Source organism: Protomyctophum bolini (assembly GCF_963924005.1).
Source record: "Protomyctophum bolini genome assembly, chromosome: 11".
In the NCBI taxonomy this organism is placed as follows: Eukaryota; Metazoa; Chordata; class Actinopteri; order Myctophiformes; family Myctophidae; genus Protomyctophum; species Protomyctophum bolini.
Window position 1 is genome coordinate 41,612,384 of NC_137872.1, and position 19,903 is coordinate 41,632,286.

A 19,903-nucleotide genomic window follows, 5' to 3' on the forward strand; every position below is an offset into this window, starting at 1 on the left:
GTTTACACTGCGTGAAAAGAGGAGTTAAAGGGCAATTATGGGCACTGTATTTTTCCCGTAAACCTCAGGTTTAGCGGACATATACAGTTAATATACGGTAATATACAGGCGTGATGGTACAATTCGGGAGTTTCATGTAATATACACATCCGTATTCCATGCTTTTTGCGCAGTGTTAGCAACGGTTGCTAGGCAGGTCAAGCTTTCGCCACCTCATAGCTGTCAGTGATATTTTGCATGTCTGTGTTGTGGAACACATACACGGCTGGTAACCGTAAGTTGCCGGCCGGCTTTTAACCGGCAGTTGCGGCCACGAGATGGAGCGGCAGCGGAGTGACAGAACCACAGTAATCACTATAGAACCACACAGTAATCACTATATAACCACACAGTAATCACTATAGAACCACAGTAATCACTATAGAATTACACAGTAATCACTACAGAACCACACAGTAATCACTATAGAACCACAGTAATCACTATAGAATCACACAGTAATCACTATAGAACCACACAGTAATCACTATAGAACCACACAGTAATCACTATAGAACCACACAGTAATCTCTATAGAACCACAGTAATCACTATAGAACCACACAGTAATCACTATAGAAGCACACAGTAATCACTATAAAACCACAGTAATCACTATAGAATCACACAGTAATCACTATAGAAGCACACAGTAATCACTATAGAACCACACAGTAATCACTATAGAACCACACAGTAATTTGAATTTCCATTACTCTTACAGTCGGCAGGAAGACATCTGAAGCACCAAGGGAAGAAATCACCGGTAAGACACGTTTGGTAACATGCATTGTGATTGACCAATCACTATAAATATTACTTCAGCCTCAACATTAAGATAAGATAATGCCATTGATTATGGTTCAGCCGCAACATTAAGATAAGATAATGCCACTCTGATCTCCATGATCGCAGGCCAACAGCTCTCCTCTTCCTCATCCAACAGCACAGTGCCAATAATATCTATATCACAATATAAATGTGTCTTTGCTTATTTTGTGAGCGCCTCCTATGTCCATATTTGTGTTGATTTGATTGGCGGACATGGAATGCTCTGTATGAAGATGAGAGCGCCTCTCACTTCACACGGGTGTGATTTTTGAGGGGCGCTAGCCCCTCCTATATACAGCTAGCCCCTCCCTTAGCCCCATCTATATTCAGCTTTTCTCGCCACACGTCTCAATATTTGTCATAGACAATGAAAGGAGAAATGAGTCATATGTGCCTCAAATATGACGTAAATTTGTGGCAACACAAACAGCAAATACGTAGGCGAACCAATCACATGAAGTCAGTTGTTCATGAGATGATGTATGATGATGTATAACGACAAGAGCGCCCCTCACTTCACACAGGTGTGCTTTTTACATTCATCTTTCTTCCAGGCGGAAAACGGAGATGTGACGCATCAGTGGAGGGAACCTCCAGTAAGAGATATGAGTCAGGTAAATTTATGCTGTATGTCTTTATAATGGGGAAAAATACATAACAAAATGTGTATATCGCCTCGTTTAGGAGACTTTCACACTTACATCATGGATGTATGCAAAGGCTCAACTTATGTAACCTAATATAACACTACTATGCTATAACACTTTATGTTATAGCATTTTATACAGACTTATATAATTTTATGTAGACATAGCACTTTATAGTATTTATGTATAATTTCATTATAGAGATATTCCACTGTTACGTTCTTAGCGTAGGTCGGGCTGGTGTTGCAACTCTAGATTATAAAAAATCAATCTAGTGTTGCGGCTATGCTCAGACAAGCCAGTGGATACAGAGATAGCCAAGCAGAATGAGTGAGTGAGTGAGTGAGTGAGTGAGAGAATGAGCACCAGACTTATAGTGGAGCTTCAGATACCGCTGTAGCATGGAGTTTACACTAAACTCTAGCAGTGAGCTACACTAGCATGGAGTTTACACTAAACTCTAGTTGTAAGCTGGTATTAATTACAACCAGTAATAATGAGCCAAGTCACAGTATTGCATTGACAGTACAATCTTTGTACTGCATCTAATGAACATATATTTGATGTCCAACAAACCCTCAGATGTCATTAGGTTGAGTGACATGTGTCAACTGTCACGTGTGTGTCCCTCAGACATGTCATTAGGTTGAGTGACATGTGTCAACTGTCACGTGTGTGTCCCTCAGACATGTCATTAGGTTGAGTGACGTGTCAACTCTCACGTGTGTGTCCCTCAGACATGTCATTAGGTTGAGTGACGTGTCAACTCTCACGTATGTGTCCCTCAGATATGTCATTAGGTTGAGTGACATGTGTCAACTGTCACGTGTGTCTGTCTCTGACAGACCAGTGGAAGGAAGACACTGGAGCATGTCGGACAGTTTAAGGCCTTTTAATTCACAGTAAAATGTATAATACAATGTATATGAACAATCACATACAGCAATGGTTCCCAAAGTGTGGTTCCGGGGACACCCAGGGGTACGTGAGAGAGTTCCTGGGGGTCCCCAGCTAAATGATAGTTTGGAGCCAAATGGACCCTTATGGGTCTGTAACTCTCAGAGTTAAATTAACATTGATTTTACAAATTGGCGGTTCCAGAGATAGAAATGCCATTCAATGGGGGTCCGTAGACTAATGCATGTCAAACTGGGGGGGTCCTTGAAACTAAACGGGCTGAGACTCACTGCTAGTCGTAAAACTCTTCTCTTATGGGGGGTCCCTGGAATATCTTTTCAAATGGGGGTCCGCGAGGCTAATTAGTGTCAATTTGGGGGTCCTTGATATGAAAATGTCTGGGAACCACTGACATACAGTACATACATAGTAGTAATTAATTCTATGAATTCCTTTGCGTTTCAGCTGTGCCTCATCCAGAGAAGACCATGGCTTCTTCCACTCAGGTAAATACTCCAGGTTTTCTGGCAAATACAGCAACTCAAAATCAGGTCACATGGTATTGTTACACTTGATACACAATGACTACTACTCCCTTTGATAGAAGGCCACATGGTAGTTACGCTTGATACACATTGCCTGCTACTCCCTTTGATAGGAACCCTCTGTGAAAATATTAAAGAAGAACAAGGTGAAACTGGCCAGGTGGCTCCAAGCAGACTTCCAGTTCATTATGCAGCATGCACACTCTGGAGAGCTCATTGATGACAGAGTGTATCAACAACTGAAGAGTAAAGCACTACCAGAAGATGCTTGTTATGACCTTATTGATGCACTGATGTCTAGAGGAGAGAGCTCTTCGTCTGACTTCCTCAAACTTCTCAGAGATCCAGAGATTCACAACACTTATAATACACAACTCAAGGACTGGGTTCTTTCTCTTGAGCTGCCAGGTAATACTATACAATACTAACCCTAACCTTGAGCTCCCAGGTAATACAAAAAAGTGAAATATTTGTCATGTCATGGCTTTGCAGCACAACCGCATTGTGCTGACAGTGAGACTACAGTGTAATTTAACTATGTACTGTTGTCTGTAGGTCAGACTACAGTGTAATGTATTGTCTGTAGGTCAGACTACAGTGTAATGTATTGTTGTCTGTAGGCCAGACTACAGTGTAATGTAACTATTAGGTTTGTCCCGATATCATCACGTGACCGGAAATCGGGAGTGTCAATAGTATATCCATATCATAATATTAGACTGGACAATGTCTGTGATTTTGGATATTGTACTATTGTACTATTGTGATATGGCATAGCAGGTGTTCTATAAAAATATAGAAATATCGGATCGAGAAAAATCAGTATCGGCAGATGCTCAAAATCAAATGAATTTGATCGGGAGCAAAGACAACATGATCCAAAAAAACGACATCCCTACAGACAAGATTTTAACGATTCTGTTCACTTTACACCCGAAGGTCCTGGCAGATAAAACACTGTCCACCCGAAGTCCTGGCAGATAAAACATCGTCCACCCAAAGGTCCTGGCAGATAAAACACCATCCACATGAAGGTCCCGGCAGATAAAACACCGTCCACCCGAAGGTCCTGGCAGATAAAACACCGTTCTCAAACATTTTAATTTCAAGGACCCCCCATCTTCATGTAATTGGCCGCTGAACCCAATGTGAAAATATGTTGTTCCAGGAACTCTCAGCATCAATGGGTTGGATTGGGGGGTCAGTCCCTGCTTGGCACTCAGCATCAAGGGTTGGATGGGAGGTCAGTCCCTGCTTGACACTCAGTATCAATAGGTTGGATTGGAGGGTCAGTCCCTGCTTGACACTCAGCATCAATAGGTTGTATTGGGGTGTCAGTCCCTGCTTGGCACTCAGCATCAATAGGTTGGATTGGGGGTCAAATCAACTAATCAAAAATAATTCCAGAGCGAGTGCGGCTGCAGAGATGGGTCAAATGTGAAGAGCAAGTTTCACTGCGGTGATGTGTGTGACAAATCGCACAACTTTGACTTTGATCATTAACTCGTTTTTATAGGACTTTCTGCTAGATTGCAGGACGTTGTACAGAGAGACAAATGTTGATAGAAGGATCTTTAATTTGATCCTTGACTATACTTATATGCATTTGATGTATTACCTCGTGTTTGCATTGCTTACTGTAAATAACTATGGGCTAAGAGCGTCTGCTATATGTCTACATTGTAAATTGAAGATGGAAACATTTGTTTACTACTGACCACAAGAGAATGGTCTACTGACCACCAGAGAATGGTCTACTGACCACCGGATAATGGTCTACTGACCACAAGAGAATGGTCTACTGACCACCAGAGAATGGTCTACTGACCACCAGAGAATGGTCTACTGACCACAAGAGAATGGTCTACTGACCACAAGAGAATGGTCTACTGACCACCAGAGAATGGTCTACTGACCACAAGAGAATGGTCTACTGACCACCAGAGAATGGTCTACTGACCACAAGAGAATGGTCTACTGACCACAAGAGAATGGTCTACTGACCACAAGAGAATGGTCTACTGACCACCGGATAATGGTCTGACCACAAGAGAATGGTCTACTGACCACCAGAGAATGGTCTACTGACCACCAGAGAATGGTCTACTGACCACAAGAGAATGGTCTACTGACCACCAGAGAATGGTCTACTGACCACCGGATAATGGTCTACTGACCACAAGAGAATGGTCTACTGACCACCAGAGAATGGTCTACTGACCACAAGAGAATGGTCTACTGACCACCAGAGAATGGTCTATTGACCACCAGAGAATGGTCTACTGACCACAAGAGAATGGTCTACTGACCACAAGAGAATGGTCTACTGACCACAAGAGAATGGTCTACTGACCACCGGATAATGGTCTACTGACCACAAGAGAATGGTCTACTGACCACAAGAGAATGGTCTACTGACCACAAGAGAATGGTCTACAGACCACCGGATAATGGTCTACTGACCACAAGAGAATGGTCTACTGACCACCAGAGAATGGTTTACTGACCACCAGAGAATGGTCTACTGACCACAAGAGAATGGTCTACTGACCACCAGAGAATGGTCTACTGACCACCGGATAATGGTCTACTGACCACCAGAGAATGGTCTACTGACCACCAGAGAATGGTCTACTGACCACCAGAGAATGGTCTACTGACCACAAGAGAATGGTCTACTGACCACAAGAGAATGGTCTACTGACAAGAGAATGGTCTACTGACCACAAAAGAATGGTCTACTGACCACAAGAGAATGGTCTACTGACCACCAGAGAATGGTCTACTGACCACAAGAGAATGGTCTACTGACCACAAGAGAATGGTCTACTGACAAGAGAATGGTCTACTGACAAGAGAATGGTCTACTGACCACAAGAGAATGGTCTACTTACAAGAGAATGGTCTACTGACAAGAGAATGGTCTACTGACCACAAGAGAATGGTCTACTGACAAGAGAATGGTCTACTGACCACCAGAGAATGGTCCAGGGACGACCAGAGAGTCCACAGCAGACCCGTAAGGTTGAAGAGCCCTGCTGTACTGTATGTAGGCTATTGTAGGACTGTGCAGTACAACATCATTTACTGTATATAGGCTATTGTAGGACTGTACAGTACCGCATAATTTACTGTATATAGGCTATTGTAGGACTGTACAGTACCGCATCATTTACTGTATATAGGCTATTGTAGGACTGTACAGTACCGCATCATTTACTGTATAGAGGCTATTGTAGGACTGCACAGTACCACATCATTTACTGTATATAGGCTATTGTAGGACTGTACAGTACAGCATCATTTGCACATTTTGATTTGTACACTTTGTAAGGTTTTAGTAAATATACAGATGCTATATTAAAATAAAGTTTTATATATATTATGACAGAACGTGTTCGGAGATAATTATGTGGTCTGTCTGTCTGTCTGTCTACAAATCGTAGTTCTTTGCATGTTTGCTTCATGTGTGCAAGCAACAGACCGCAGAGCTGCAGACCGCAGAGCTGCAGGTAAAAGATGGACCCACTTCTGAACTTAAATTAATATGGCACGGCGGCCAGTCGAGCCAGTTCCAAGTACTGTACATCCTTGCAGGCAGTGACAGTACTGCAGGCCTACGTAGGTCTACTGTAGCCTGCCTGCCTGCCTACCTGTTAATGTATTGGGCAGCTGCTGCTGCTGATTTTACCAGCGCCAGCGTGATACTTTTACAATTAATTAATTACTCACCTAATGCTGGCTGCCGCCGCAGTAGCTCGATAGGATCCACTTCTACCATGTTTAACGTATATTCCAAAGTGTGTACACATTGTTTAAATCAAAGATGATGGGCAGCATCATGGCTTTCAGAATGGTAGTATAAACAGTATGTCAGTCTCTCCCTATGGCAGGAAAAACTGTCTGTCTGTCATGGAAGTAGGCTATACAACCTAAACAGACTTCCTCTTCCTCTTCAAAATAAAAGCTATAGCCTACTTGTAATGATTAGTCAACACTAGTTTTATTTCTTAAGTGAACTTACAGGATGTATATTTGTAGCGCCCTGAGAGATAACGCTTTGAATGGGTATCTGTCGAGTGACTGTAAACGATCGATCATCTGACTCCGGGCCCCCTGGAGTCACGGGCCAGGGGGAAACCACCCCCCCCCCCCCCCCACCCCTTCCCCTTCCCCCCCGATAGTTCCGCACCTGCCCACACGGCATTGGTATTCTGGGGTAGAGCCCTGCACGGGCCTAAAATATGGGCCCGAAAGCCCGACATTTTTTAAACAAAAAATATTTCTAGCATGAGCGCTTTATTGGCACACACGCAGTGTAGTGTGTGTGTATGTGTGTGTGTGTGTGTGTGTGTGTGTGTGTGTGTGTGTGTGTACACTGGACAATTGGACGTGTCTGTGTGAGCAGACGCCACAGTGTTAAAATGGCAGAGTGATGGCAAAACTGAAAGAAACAAAAGTCTGGAAACTAAGAAATACTGCAGAGATAAACGACGAAAAGGAAGTAAAAATAGAAAGAAAAGAAAGATGGAATGGATCCAAAAATCTCTCAACTTCATGTCAGGTGAGCTCAGCACGGTAGCTAAACAGCAAACCGTGCTGCTGAACCTGATGGAAGAAGTGAAGCAACTAATAAATGTGATTAAAGAGAAGGATGTGAGGATTGATGGTTTGGAGCGGAGGATGGATGACCTGGAGCAATACACCAGAATGGAGGATGTGATCATTAGCGGTTTGGCTGTCAAGCCACGGTCCTATGCTAGGGCGGTGGCCAGTGACAGGAGCGACACAGAGGAGCCCTCGCCAGAGGAGCATAAAACCATCGAATCGCAACTAATAACCTTCCTCGAGACCCAAGAAATCCACCTGGATGCTGGCAATATTGCTGCTTGTCACTCACTCCCCAGGAAGGACAAGACGACCAAACCCGCTATTATTGTTCGCTTTACAAACCGAAAACATAAAGTTCAGCTGCTGATGCAATGGAGAAAACTAATGGGTACCGACGTCTTTATGAATGAACATTTGACCAAGAGGAACGCTAACATTGCCAGTTCCTGAAGAAACAAAAGAAGATACAAGCCACTTGGACCCGAAACTGCGAAGTGATGATCCGACTCAATGGAGAAACGCCTGAAGAAGCCAAAGTACTAACGGTAAGAGAGCTCGAAGACTTAAATTACTATCGATAAGCCTAACCGTAGCTGCTTTGGCTGGCCCACGCCAACTAACTACTTCTCTCTGGTGAAGATCAATCCTAATGAATATATTTTTTTTTTTCCTGTTAACTTTTTCATTTTTAACTTGGTGTTTTGCGACTTTGTGCTTCCGCCAATGGGTTCCTTTTTTCCCCTTTTCTGAAATTGTTCCAGAAAATAATTATTATAGCAACATAATTACGAAATTGATCCAGAAAATAATTATTATAGCAACATAACAAATAATTGTGAATATTATATAAAAGGATCAATATAAAAACTTAAAAATTGAAGGTACATTCTCAATCATACACTTGAAATGCAGGAGCCTCAAGAAGAATTTTGGCGAAATAAAGGATTATTTCGCTAAATTCAATAAATTCAGCATTATCGCCCTTCTCCGAAACCTGGCTGAGTGATGACGCAGCTTTGGATGTGACAGACAATGGCGGGTGTGCGTGCTGATGGTGGAGGCTCTACTTGCCCTCGCTCAAAACCCGATATATACAAAACGGAGGATGGAAAGGTGATTGTGGAAGACGAACTTTTACATTTTATTGTGGTAAAAATGAAGACGCTGAATCATGATGAAATTGTGATGCTGACAACAAACAACTTTTCCTCCCAGTGGATTGAGGAATCCAAGCAGTTGCTGTTTGAGCTCTGCCCAAATACCAACTCACGTAATGTTATGCACAAAGGCCCACAGAAGGCCATAAAAAACGTCAAAGCCTGTTTGAAAGCTTTCAATGAGCTCGGAGAAAATATTCCCTGGTTTGTCTCACACTACCTGGATGAGCTACTATACCTGTGGGGTTCGGCAATATGGACGCCTCGGCGCTGCTAAGCAGAATGGAGCAGTTGAGCCATGAAGTTTCTGGTTTGAGGAGGTCACTCGAAACACAGACAGATGTGAGCGTGAACCTCGGTGCTATTGTTGCGGCCCTAGGGTGACAGCTACGGGAAAACACCATCTTCAGAGTGAGAACCCTCGGTCCGCTGTCACTGACAGCAGGGCTGTCACTGCACAGGAGGGGGTGTGGGGGCTAACAGCCCCTGAGCTAACGTCTACCGCCGGGGAGCTACGGCTCGTTATCCCGGCGGGTTTGGGCTCTGGTGGAACCCCCAGTACCTCACGAGTGGGGGTTATTCATTCAGGGCTCGCGGATGGCGATCAACAAGAGGAGGAGGTGGATGTGACAGATGTCATTACAACTGCATTACCACGTTCGCAACTATATTCCCAACAGTGGAGCGTTGTCGTGAAGGAAGGGCGCAAGAAGCCGGTGTCAACAGCAGCGCGAGCCAATCACAACAAGCAAGCTAACTTGAAACGTGAGCAGAAGAACTTTGGCATAGTTGGCACGGGCACGGAAAGCAACATCGCAGTGGTGACAACTAAACTGGTGAGTGTGTTTGCTACTCGATTCTCCCTTCTTCTGGATGCGGATACTATACGTGATTATCTAGCAGAGAAACTGGATAATAAGACAATGACATGCCGCAAAATCGAGTCACCCCACAGTATATTCGGTTCATTGCACATTACCGCCGAATGTAATAGTGTTGAGGAAATGTTTGATCCCAAACTGTGGCCAGCTGGGATTTATGTCCGCCACTATTATGAGGCTAGTGGTAATAGCTAATAGCAGCGCGGGGGGGGGGGGGTGTTTGTTTGGATACTTCCTGTAATTTGGCATACTTTTACTTTGACACCTCCTGTTACCTGTCCATATATAGCTGAAGCCTATTAGCTTCACACACCTCAGACCCATAGACTCATTTCACACAGCCAGACTCCAGAGTGAGCAGAGGGAGAGAGCATCAGTGTGTGTGTTTTTGCACCAGACCACACGGTAGGAAATGTTTGACTGTTTATGTCACTCTTATTATGTTTGTACTCTTATTGATTAAGCAGTGTTGAAGCCTGTGACATTTGCAGTTGTAGTGGACTTTTAGTGACTGAAGTTGTCTATTGTCTACAGTGTCTGTCCGTCACACTATGTTTAAATGTGACCATCGGTGACTGTTGATGTGCCCTGAGGTTCAAGTTGGTTATGCAGCCCTTTAGCACCCTCGATACGCGGAGTGAGGTATACATGATTATTTATTTGTCTAGTTTCCATTTGGAGTATCATTCATGATTGTATTTGTTTGGGTTTCGTTTGGTTGTGGTACTTTTGGTTATTGTGCATTTCCGTTGTCTTATAATCAGTGTTGTGACTAACAACACCCTTACATCGCGTTACATTACATAACGAAACTACTATTCGCAATAATAATTTGTAACCTAACGCTTTACATTTCCCATTCCATAACGGCGCTATAGTTATTGTGCGAGCGTTACCCGCGTTATGGCGTTATGTCAACTTATGTGATCAGTGAAAAAAGTCTGGCCATGCAGCTCCGTGAGTCTATCATACAGGCGTCTCTGTGCTGCTGAAGTGAAGGGGGCAAATAAAGTTGTGAATCGATATAATTCAACTAAATTGCGGGAGAAACACAGATGTACAAGCCCAACGTGCTGTGCATAGCGACGGGTAGATAACTTGTAGATCTGCTACTTCCAGCGCAGGAAGGGCGCATGCTTATGACTAGGGTTGGGATTCGTTAGGATTTTAACGGTTCCGGATCCTTCCCGGATCCCTCTTAACGGTTCCGGTTCCTAACGGTTCCCTTAACGGATCCTAATATTATTATTTCCCTTTTTTTCTGACATAGATTATGCTTATATTATAACTAACCTAACCAAGTACATAATAAACACAAATTCATTCATTCAAATTATTGAAAATGCACTTTACAATTATGAGGTGGCACTATTATTTAAACTTCACCACCAGCAGCAGCTAGCCACCACAACAATATCATTGTTGCAATTTGTACTGTATATTGCAATTTGTACTGTATATTAAATATACAGTACACATTAATGATATTGTTGTAGTGACAAATGTTGTTGTGGTGTAATTTGTAAGACACAGACCAGCTAATGATGCCTGGACATCACTAAATGTCATGTGCACATACACGCATGCACATGGATACATAAGTCCTGGTAATAGTGAAACATGATCAGGGTTGGGCACAGAACAGAAAGGCAAGCCAAGACAAAGGCCCATGGGTAATAAATAACTGGGGTCATTGTTAGGGGTTGAGACCCAAGGCAGTGGTCAGACCGTGGACCATCCTGATAGGCCGAGAGCCATATGAACACATGAACGCATGATAGATATAATGCCAGACAAAGAAATATCTGGGCCGGTTGTTCCCCAACTCTCTACCATGTAACTGGGCATGCTCCCCGACGGCATGAGGCCTTCGGAACTATGCTGTTTGCTGTGCTGTGTACTCTGAAATAAACATCAAGGAACACCATCTCGGTGTCTGTCTGCCGTGCACATTTACTCTCCTGTATGGTATTTTAATATACAACAGATGGTGCCGAAACCCGACCTTCATGGTGTCTTTTTGGGCCAGTTAGGAGCAGAACCAGCGGTTTTTTATTCAGTCTAATTATTCAGTCTAATTCGAAAACGGGGAGTTTTTGTGGACGGCGACGAAGAATTTCCGGCGGACCCGACCGTGAGCTTGTCTACGCAGCGGGGATGATGACGATGAGGAGTGTTGCGCAACGGGGACCGAGGCCGGCCGCCAGATGGGTGGACGGTGGGGCGGCCTGCGAGCAACAGCCAACATCACGCCGGCGTGAGGGCAGCGGTCGCGAGCGGCGAGCAGGGAGATGAAGCACAGCGCGGCGGGGCTTTCCATCATCCATGACCGATTGACCGACCTAAGCTGAGTGCCTTCGTGGACCTGATCAAGGGGTCTGTGATGAAGACGTTCCAGCCTTTTCTTTTCTCTTCACGAGTGTTCCCAGCTCTGTTGTTTCAGAGTTGGGAGGGGGGAGAGGAGAGATGATGACGACGACAGCGGAGAACAGCAGTGAACTTTTTCTCAACTTGTGCAGCTGAACGGACATTTCAAAGCAACTAGAAAGAGCGGCATACAGAAGAAGTTAACTGTACTCATATCAGAAGCGAAGATGGACAATCCCTTCACTCTGATTACAAATTGTGCGTTGCGTTTGTTTTCAACATGAATTAGTAGGCCTCATGTTGGTATGTTTGCCGTATAATTAGATAAATTGAGTCCTAAGTAGCCTAATTATGAGTCAATGAGGTATTTTCCTAAAGATATCAAGAGATATGTGTTATTATAGTTAAACTCTGGCGTTCAATGTTATTTCTTTTTATCTTTTATGGAATCACCACGGGTGGTTAATGGAATCACCGCGGGTGGTTATGGTCAGGATGAGTCCGAGGAAGTGACTCAGGGTATTCTGATATTGTGTCTATTTACTATGTACTGGCATTGGAATAGCAGAGTTTAGTAGTAAAACATGTAGGTTATTGCGTATCAAAAAGTGCTCTTGTAACAATGGAGCTGCAAGCGGCATGTCTTGTTTAAATGTCAGTTAACTGTACTAATCATTTCCATTATTCATTGTTTGAGATTACTTATTTGTCAGAATAGTGATTAAATTACGAGGCAATTGGCAGCCGAAAGTTTACAGTGTTTAAAGAGAGTTTGATTTTACTCTTTGTGGTTCTCTAGGGCTTAAAATGCGATTTCCTTATTTTTCTTTGTTTGTGCGCATAGACGTACGAGTTGAGAGTGGTCTATTGCTTTGTTGAAAGTGATGAGATATTGGTTTTCATGTGGATCTCGAGAAGAGAGGTCCATGTGATATGGTTCATTGTCCTGTAACATTTTTAGCCATAAGAGTTTGAAGTAACACGAAGAGAATTCTCCACTGATCCGAAATTGTATATCTACCCACTGTAATGAAAATCATTTATGACAAGTAATCTTGAATGTCTGTGTTTGAAAACCATGTTGGGGAACTTCTTATACTGTAATGCTGTTATTTGTGGTGTCTTGAATCTGTAGTGTCCAGCTGAGGGTCAAGGGGGGAATGAGCAACAGTTATGAATATGGACTATACATTTTGTATTCAACAGACTAAGTCTGTTGAAAGGGGGGAATGTGGTGTAATTTGTAAGACACAGACCAGCTAATGATGCCTGGACATCACTAAATGTCATGTGCACATACACGCATGCACATGGATACATAAGTCCTGGTAATAGTGAAACATGATCAGGGTTGGGCACAGAACAGAAAGGCAAGCCAAGACAAAGGCCCATGGGTAATAAATAACTGGGGTCATTGTTAGGGGTTGAGACCCAAGGCAGTGGTCAGACCGTGGACCATCCTGATAGGCCGAGAGCCATATGAACACATGAACGCATGATAGATATAATGCCAGACAAAGAAATATCTGGGCCGGTTGTTCCCCAACTCTCTACCATGTAACTGGGCATGCTCCCCGACGGCATGAGGCCGTCGGAACTATGCTGTTTGCTGTGCTGTGTACTCTGAAATAAACATCAAGGAACACCATCTCGGTGTCTGTCTGCCGTGCACATTTACTCTCCTGTATGGTATTTTAATATACAACAGATACGGAGTCTGTTGAAAGGGGGGAATGTGGTGTAATTTGTAAGACACAGACCAGCTAATGATGCCTGGACATCACTAAATGTCATGTGCACATACACGCATGCACATGGAGTGCTGGTAATAGTGAAACATGATCAGGGTTGGGCACAGAACAGAAAGGCAAGCCAAGACAAAGGCCCATGGGTAATAAATAACTGGGGTCATTGTTAGGGGTTGAGACCCAAGGCAGTGGTCAGACCGTGGACTATCCTGATAGGCCGAGAGCCATATGAACACATGAACGCATGATAGATATAATGCCAGACAAAGAAATATCTGGGCCGGTTGTTCCCCAACTCTCTACCATGTAACTGGGCATGCTCCCCGACGGCATGAGGCCGTCGGAACTATGCTGTTTGCTGTGCTGTCTACTCTGAAATAAACACCAAGGAACATCATCTCGTTGTCTGTCTGCCGTGCACATTTACTCTCCTGTATGGTATTTTAATATACAACATTGTCTTTAATGTTCAAATTAATTTAATATGAAGGACCCCTTACCCTAATGGAAACAAGCCATAGTGCTTTATTGGATTATAAAATCCTCAAGCTTGTATTGAACTGTATGCTACGTTCCTGTGCTTTTTTCTGCAAATTGTTTATAAAGTCTATAAAATCTATGGAGGTATATGCACCTCCTAAACGCTGGGCTCTCAACAGCCACGCGATTAATTTAGAGCCAAATCAAAAGCAATTGATCGAGTCGCTTATAAGTTGTAAAAGTAAGTGCAGACAAATTGATTTGGCTCTATAGTTAACGTGATTCATAAAATACAGTTGTACAATACGCCTAATGAAAAGCTCTGTAGACGTTAGTAGTTTTTATTTTCCATTACGTTACTAGCCTGGGGAAAGTAAACCAGCCTTGCATCAGATCGTCCCCCGCCGGCTGTGGTGGAGCTGCGGGGAGAGCGGGCACGGCTTTCCGCATGGCTCACAAACACGATGTGTAGGCATATTGATTTTGAGATGTTTCCTCAATGTGGACGTGGTACAAGTTGCAACAACCTTTGCTGGCAACTATCGCATTTATTGCACTTTGCGTGCTCAGCCTCAGCCTCAGTCGTTTCCCTCTCTGTTAACCACACTTTGGAGATCTCTTCGACATACTGTCCCACTCGCTCCGCGGCGGTCGCTGAATGCACAGAACAGTGGGCGTATCCTCCCCCCCGTCCCCACTCACTCATGTAGGTGGGGTGACGTCACCACAGGCTCTGCTTGCATGCATGCACAGACACAGCGGAGCTAAATGACAACTGATGAGATCCGTTTGGGGAACCGTTAATAAAAAAACGATGGAACCGGCTCCGGATCCGCAATGTCGGAACCGGGTCTGAAATGGACCCGGTTCCGAATCCCAACCCTACTTATGACGCTCTTTAACTATATGCATTCAGCAGCCAGTGACAGACTCACAACACAGAAGTTGACAGAACACACACGCACTGCAGCAGACGGAATGCACAGGCAGATCCGACAAAACTTTGCACACATCTGTGCTTTGCCTTTCATCCATGCTTCCATAGCCTTTTAAATCTTATTTCCCATCCACGGGCACAAGCAACGTGATATCAGCAGCTTCCACCCGATCTGTGGTGGTGTTCTGTTGACGAGGGAAGCTACTAGCTAGCATGGGAGCTAACGTTAGTTTCACTATGTACTTTCCATCCGTTCCCCAACCCCTCACACTCGCTGCTGCGTTTACACGGGCAGACACAAAGACGAATGGGAATATCATTTCGAGCTTTAACAATGAATGATAGACTGTTGCGTCGTTGCGTCTGCCCGTGTTTAATGGTCAGGGTTTCACTGTCCACAGCAGGCAGACCTGTAAAAACGATGCACTTCCCAAAAGTCAGAGACATGCCACCACCTATAAATTCAAACCCACATCTGGAATATTGCTATCTCATTCATTCCACTTTCATTTATTTTATTCCATAGTCTTAGTTTTTCTCTAATAAAGTAGTTTTTATTTGTTTTCTCATGTTCTCCTTGAAAAGTGTCTTTAAGTACTCAGAGAAGCTTTATATAAATAATATTATCACTATTATTATTACTACTTGTTTTATTGCCTATGCTAAAAAAAGCTCACTGCTCAGGTCAAATATGCATATTGATATGCGATTAAAATGTGATTAATTGAGATGAATCACAAAGCCTCCAATTAATTAGATGTTTTTTAATGAAGTCCCAAGTCTCCCAACCCTATTCTTTATAGATCTAGCTTAAAAAAAAAAGTTCCTATATTTGGTACTCGGTTTCGGCCGTTTTTTATATTATTATTTTTTAAAGTAAAGTAAAGTAAAGTAGTTACTTTCATAATTTAATGTAAAGTAAAGTAAGTTAGATAAGTAACGATAACTATAATTCCTTACTTTTTAAAAGTAACTTCCCCAACACTGCTTATAATTGAAATGACTTGAGTTTTGTATCACTGTGACAAGTTTAATGCACAGATTTTAGTAGTGAAACTATGAGATTATTCGATTGTAACTGTATTTATTCTATATCCTTATAGTTTTTACGGTGTTGGAACAATAAACACACCCGTCGAGATCACCCAAACTTGTCATTCTTTCATCAATCGAGGGGCAGCTACAGTTGTAAAATTATGTTTTCCAAAAGTTGCCTTTACCAAATGTGTGTCAATCCATGCTTCATTTTATAGAAGCAGCTTTTGAAGTTATGTTGTATTATATTGCTAGTCTGGCCAATCAATAAATACTCTGAAATGACTGTAGGGCTTGCCTTTACAGCCACATGGTGCATAGCAACAGTGTGTTAAAAAACCCCAGAGGAAGACACTTATAGGCATGTAGCCTTCAGTAGTCCATTATGCACCTGCATTATAAGGTTGCAAGTGAGAACAAAAATCAATTACAAGAGAACGCATTGGTTTTGGCAACTAAAATTGGACAGTGGGATAGGTGGGCAGTGGGCACTATATACAGCTCCATCTCACTGAATTAGAATATTTTGTAAAAGTACACTTGTCTTTCTCCTGTAATAAAATTCAAAAAGTGAAACATTCATATATTCTCATTTCATTGTGCATAAAGTGTACTTCAAGTACTTCAAACATTTGTTTTAATCTTAAATTAAGCACAGTAATACCATGGTCAGTACACCAGTTACTAGTAGTTTTGGCTCTGTGGGCAGGTGCCAAATCTAGCTGGAAAGGAAAATTAGCATCTCCATGAAGCTTGTCAACATACTGAAGCTAAAAAGATGTGTTGAAACCATTGTTAAGTTTTCACTGTCAGTGGACCAACACCATGGATGCAGATAACATGGCCTAAATCAGCACTGTGTTTTGTCATGTCCAGAGTCTCAACACAACCATCTATTATGATATTTTATAGCACTGTGCGCCTCTGTACATTGACAAGCTTTATGTTGATGCTGACTTTCCTTTTCCAGCAGCACTTGGCACCTGCCCACAGTGCCAAAACTACTAGTAACTGGTGTACTGACCATGGTATTACCGTGTTAAAACTACTAGTAACTGGTGTACTGACCATGGTATTACTGTGCTTAACTGACCAGCCAACTGGCCTGACCTGAACCCCACTAGGTTGTATTGTCAAGAGGAAGGTGTGAGACATGAGACTGAACAATCAAAATTAATTTACGGCTGTTATCAAAGCAAACCTGCGCTTCAACAGTGCCACAGGCTGATCACCTCCATGCCACGCCCCATTGATGAAATAATTTGTTCAAAAGTAGCCCAGACCAAGTATTAACTGTATACTTTTCAGATGGTCGACATTTCTCGTAAAATATTCTAATTCATTGAGATATGATTTTTTTATTTTTATGAGCTGTATGTCATAATCATCAAGATTAAAACAAAAAAAGGTTTTAAATACTCACTTTATGCACAAGAAAATCAACTTTTACAAAATATTCTAATTCAGTGAGATGGAGCTGTAGTTCCCAGCAACATCTGGGCACTTTGGCTATTTTGTCCAAAGTGTAATTATATTTGAAAACGAATGTGCATGGTACATTTATGTCTACATTCATTAGCCTCTGTGTAGTTTATCTCTGTCTTCCCTGTAAGTTCCATTCAATATTATAAAATCAGTATTCATATTCAGTAGAGTTGAGCAGGAGAATGTAGAGGCTGGCAGAGGAGGACAAGGACCAATGCACGCAGCTATAGCAGCTAACGGCTAGTAGCCACTAGCCAGCTAGAGAGTGCTGCTTATACCAACGAGGCAATACACATTTGCGTTGAAAATAAATCCTCCACAGTATCACTGCTCTAAGCTAATTTAAAGGAAACCCTCTGACTCTGACTGTTCTGGCCTGGGTAGAGTGAAATATGAACGCATTTAGGCTCTCTCTGTCAGCAGCGCAGGAGCAGTGGAATTCCTTTCCCCCCTCCTGTCTTCTTCTTCCTCTTGGTTTGGTTTCCGGCAGGCTGTAAGTGTAATGCTGCCCTCCTCAGGCGATGGATATACTATCCCTTACACTTTGGAATAAAGATCAGTGGAGTGGAGATCATTCAAGACTATCCGTCCAAGTCTGCCCCCGGAGTAAAAATAGACTTAAAGGAGAATACTTCGAGACCCTGGTCTGCCAGTTCCAAAAACATCTGCTGCCTCTCATGCCTATATCTTGATCTTGATCTTTGCCATGCCGTCATAATAAAGGCTTTTTTCACTTGACTGGAACAGAGTGCCTTATTGCACCTCTTCTTATTTAGACGGTGTATTTCAACTCCAACTAAATGTTGTTCCCCCAGTATGACACGGAAAAAAAGAATAGCATAAGCTCAATTAAGCTACATGTCTTCAGGATATTGGCTCTCAAACATACACGATTTGTTTAGGTTGGGGGACCTGAACACACAACTTTGACATCTTCACAGTTTATTACTACAGCTACAATGCATATTGAAATATTTACCTTCAATAAAAAGTGTTTGACATACAGTAGCCTCTAGGCCTAAACATTTTGCCGTGTCTGCATCACATGAACAGTTATGTTTTCAAATGGTTTAACTTTGGAACAAAACTCTTGTTTCAAGATGAATACACAGAGACAGTTATTTCACAAGTAAAAGGTTCATATATTTATTTATAATCACAGCACATGTTTTAGAAGAACTAACATTAATGTATCAGGTGAAATGGCAGTGTTAAGGCTAGGATATAATGTTCATATATTTTGAACACATGTTTCATTAGTCCTGGCTGAAACCATGTGTCCCGTTGGAAGTGCAAGAAATCGTAATTCCCCAATAAGGCAGTTTTGATTTAATTCAATTTCAGCCAGGAATTTTACAATCACATGAAACTGCGAAAGAGCAGACCATTATATTCCATAGAATGTATATCTTACACACGTCTTATTTAATAATGACCACCACCATAATATATAAATTAACGAGCATCATCAAGTGACACTGTTCATAAGTTAATAAGCTTGACACAATTACCGTAATGTATATTTTACTTCATAGAAGTCACTAAATAATACATTTCAAACATTTTGTAAGCGCTGTGGTATTTCAGTTAAATAGATTAGTTGAAGGCTGCTATTATTATATAGGGTGGCCTAATGTGATCTTCCGAATAATATAATATAATATTTCAAATGTACAGTATACAAAAACTTCTGGATTACGTTTTTGGTATTTGGTTTCCAGGGGGGGCGGGTTGAAACATTTTCTCTTTGACGCAATTGGTCAGAGCTACTGTCAGTCAAAGGTCTCAAGCATTGAAAGTCACTGTACCAAAGCCCACCCATATTGCATACCATGTCCCGATTGGCCGCCCCCATTTCTCTGGTGTAGGAAATGGGCGTACAATTGAGCATCTCCAGACCGTAATCCGCCGGCAGGCAATTTATTTTTTGCCAACGGCTGATTCGGTCTGGTTTATTAACCAGGCTAGCGCTGAGTACCTCTTATCACTCTCTTCTCTCATCTGAATTCTGAAGAGTTCTCTCATCGCAGAGGAACTCTTCCTCGTCTTCACCATGAGGCTCCTGGCTCTGCTGTTGGTGCAGCTGGCGCTCCCGTCGCCGGCCAGTGGACACGTCGTGGCCTTCGATCAAAAATGTCCAGAATTCTTCATCCCGAACCCGGAGAACCAGAACGCTCACATCTTCCCTGCTACCATCCTGCTGCACGGAGACCAGAACCGCTACAGACAGATCTGTCAGTTTT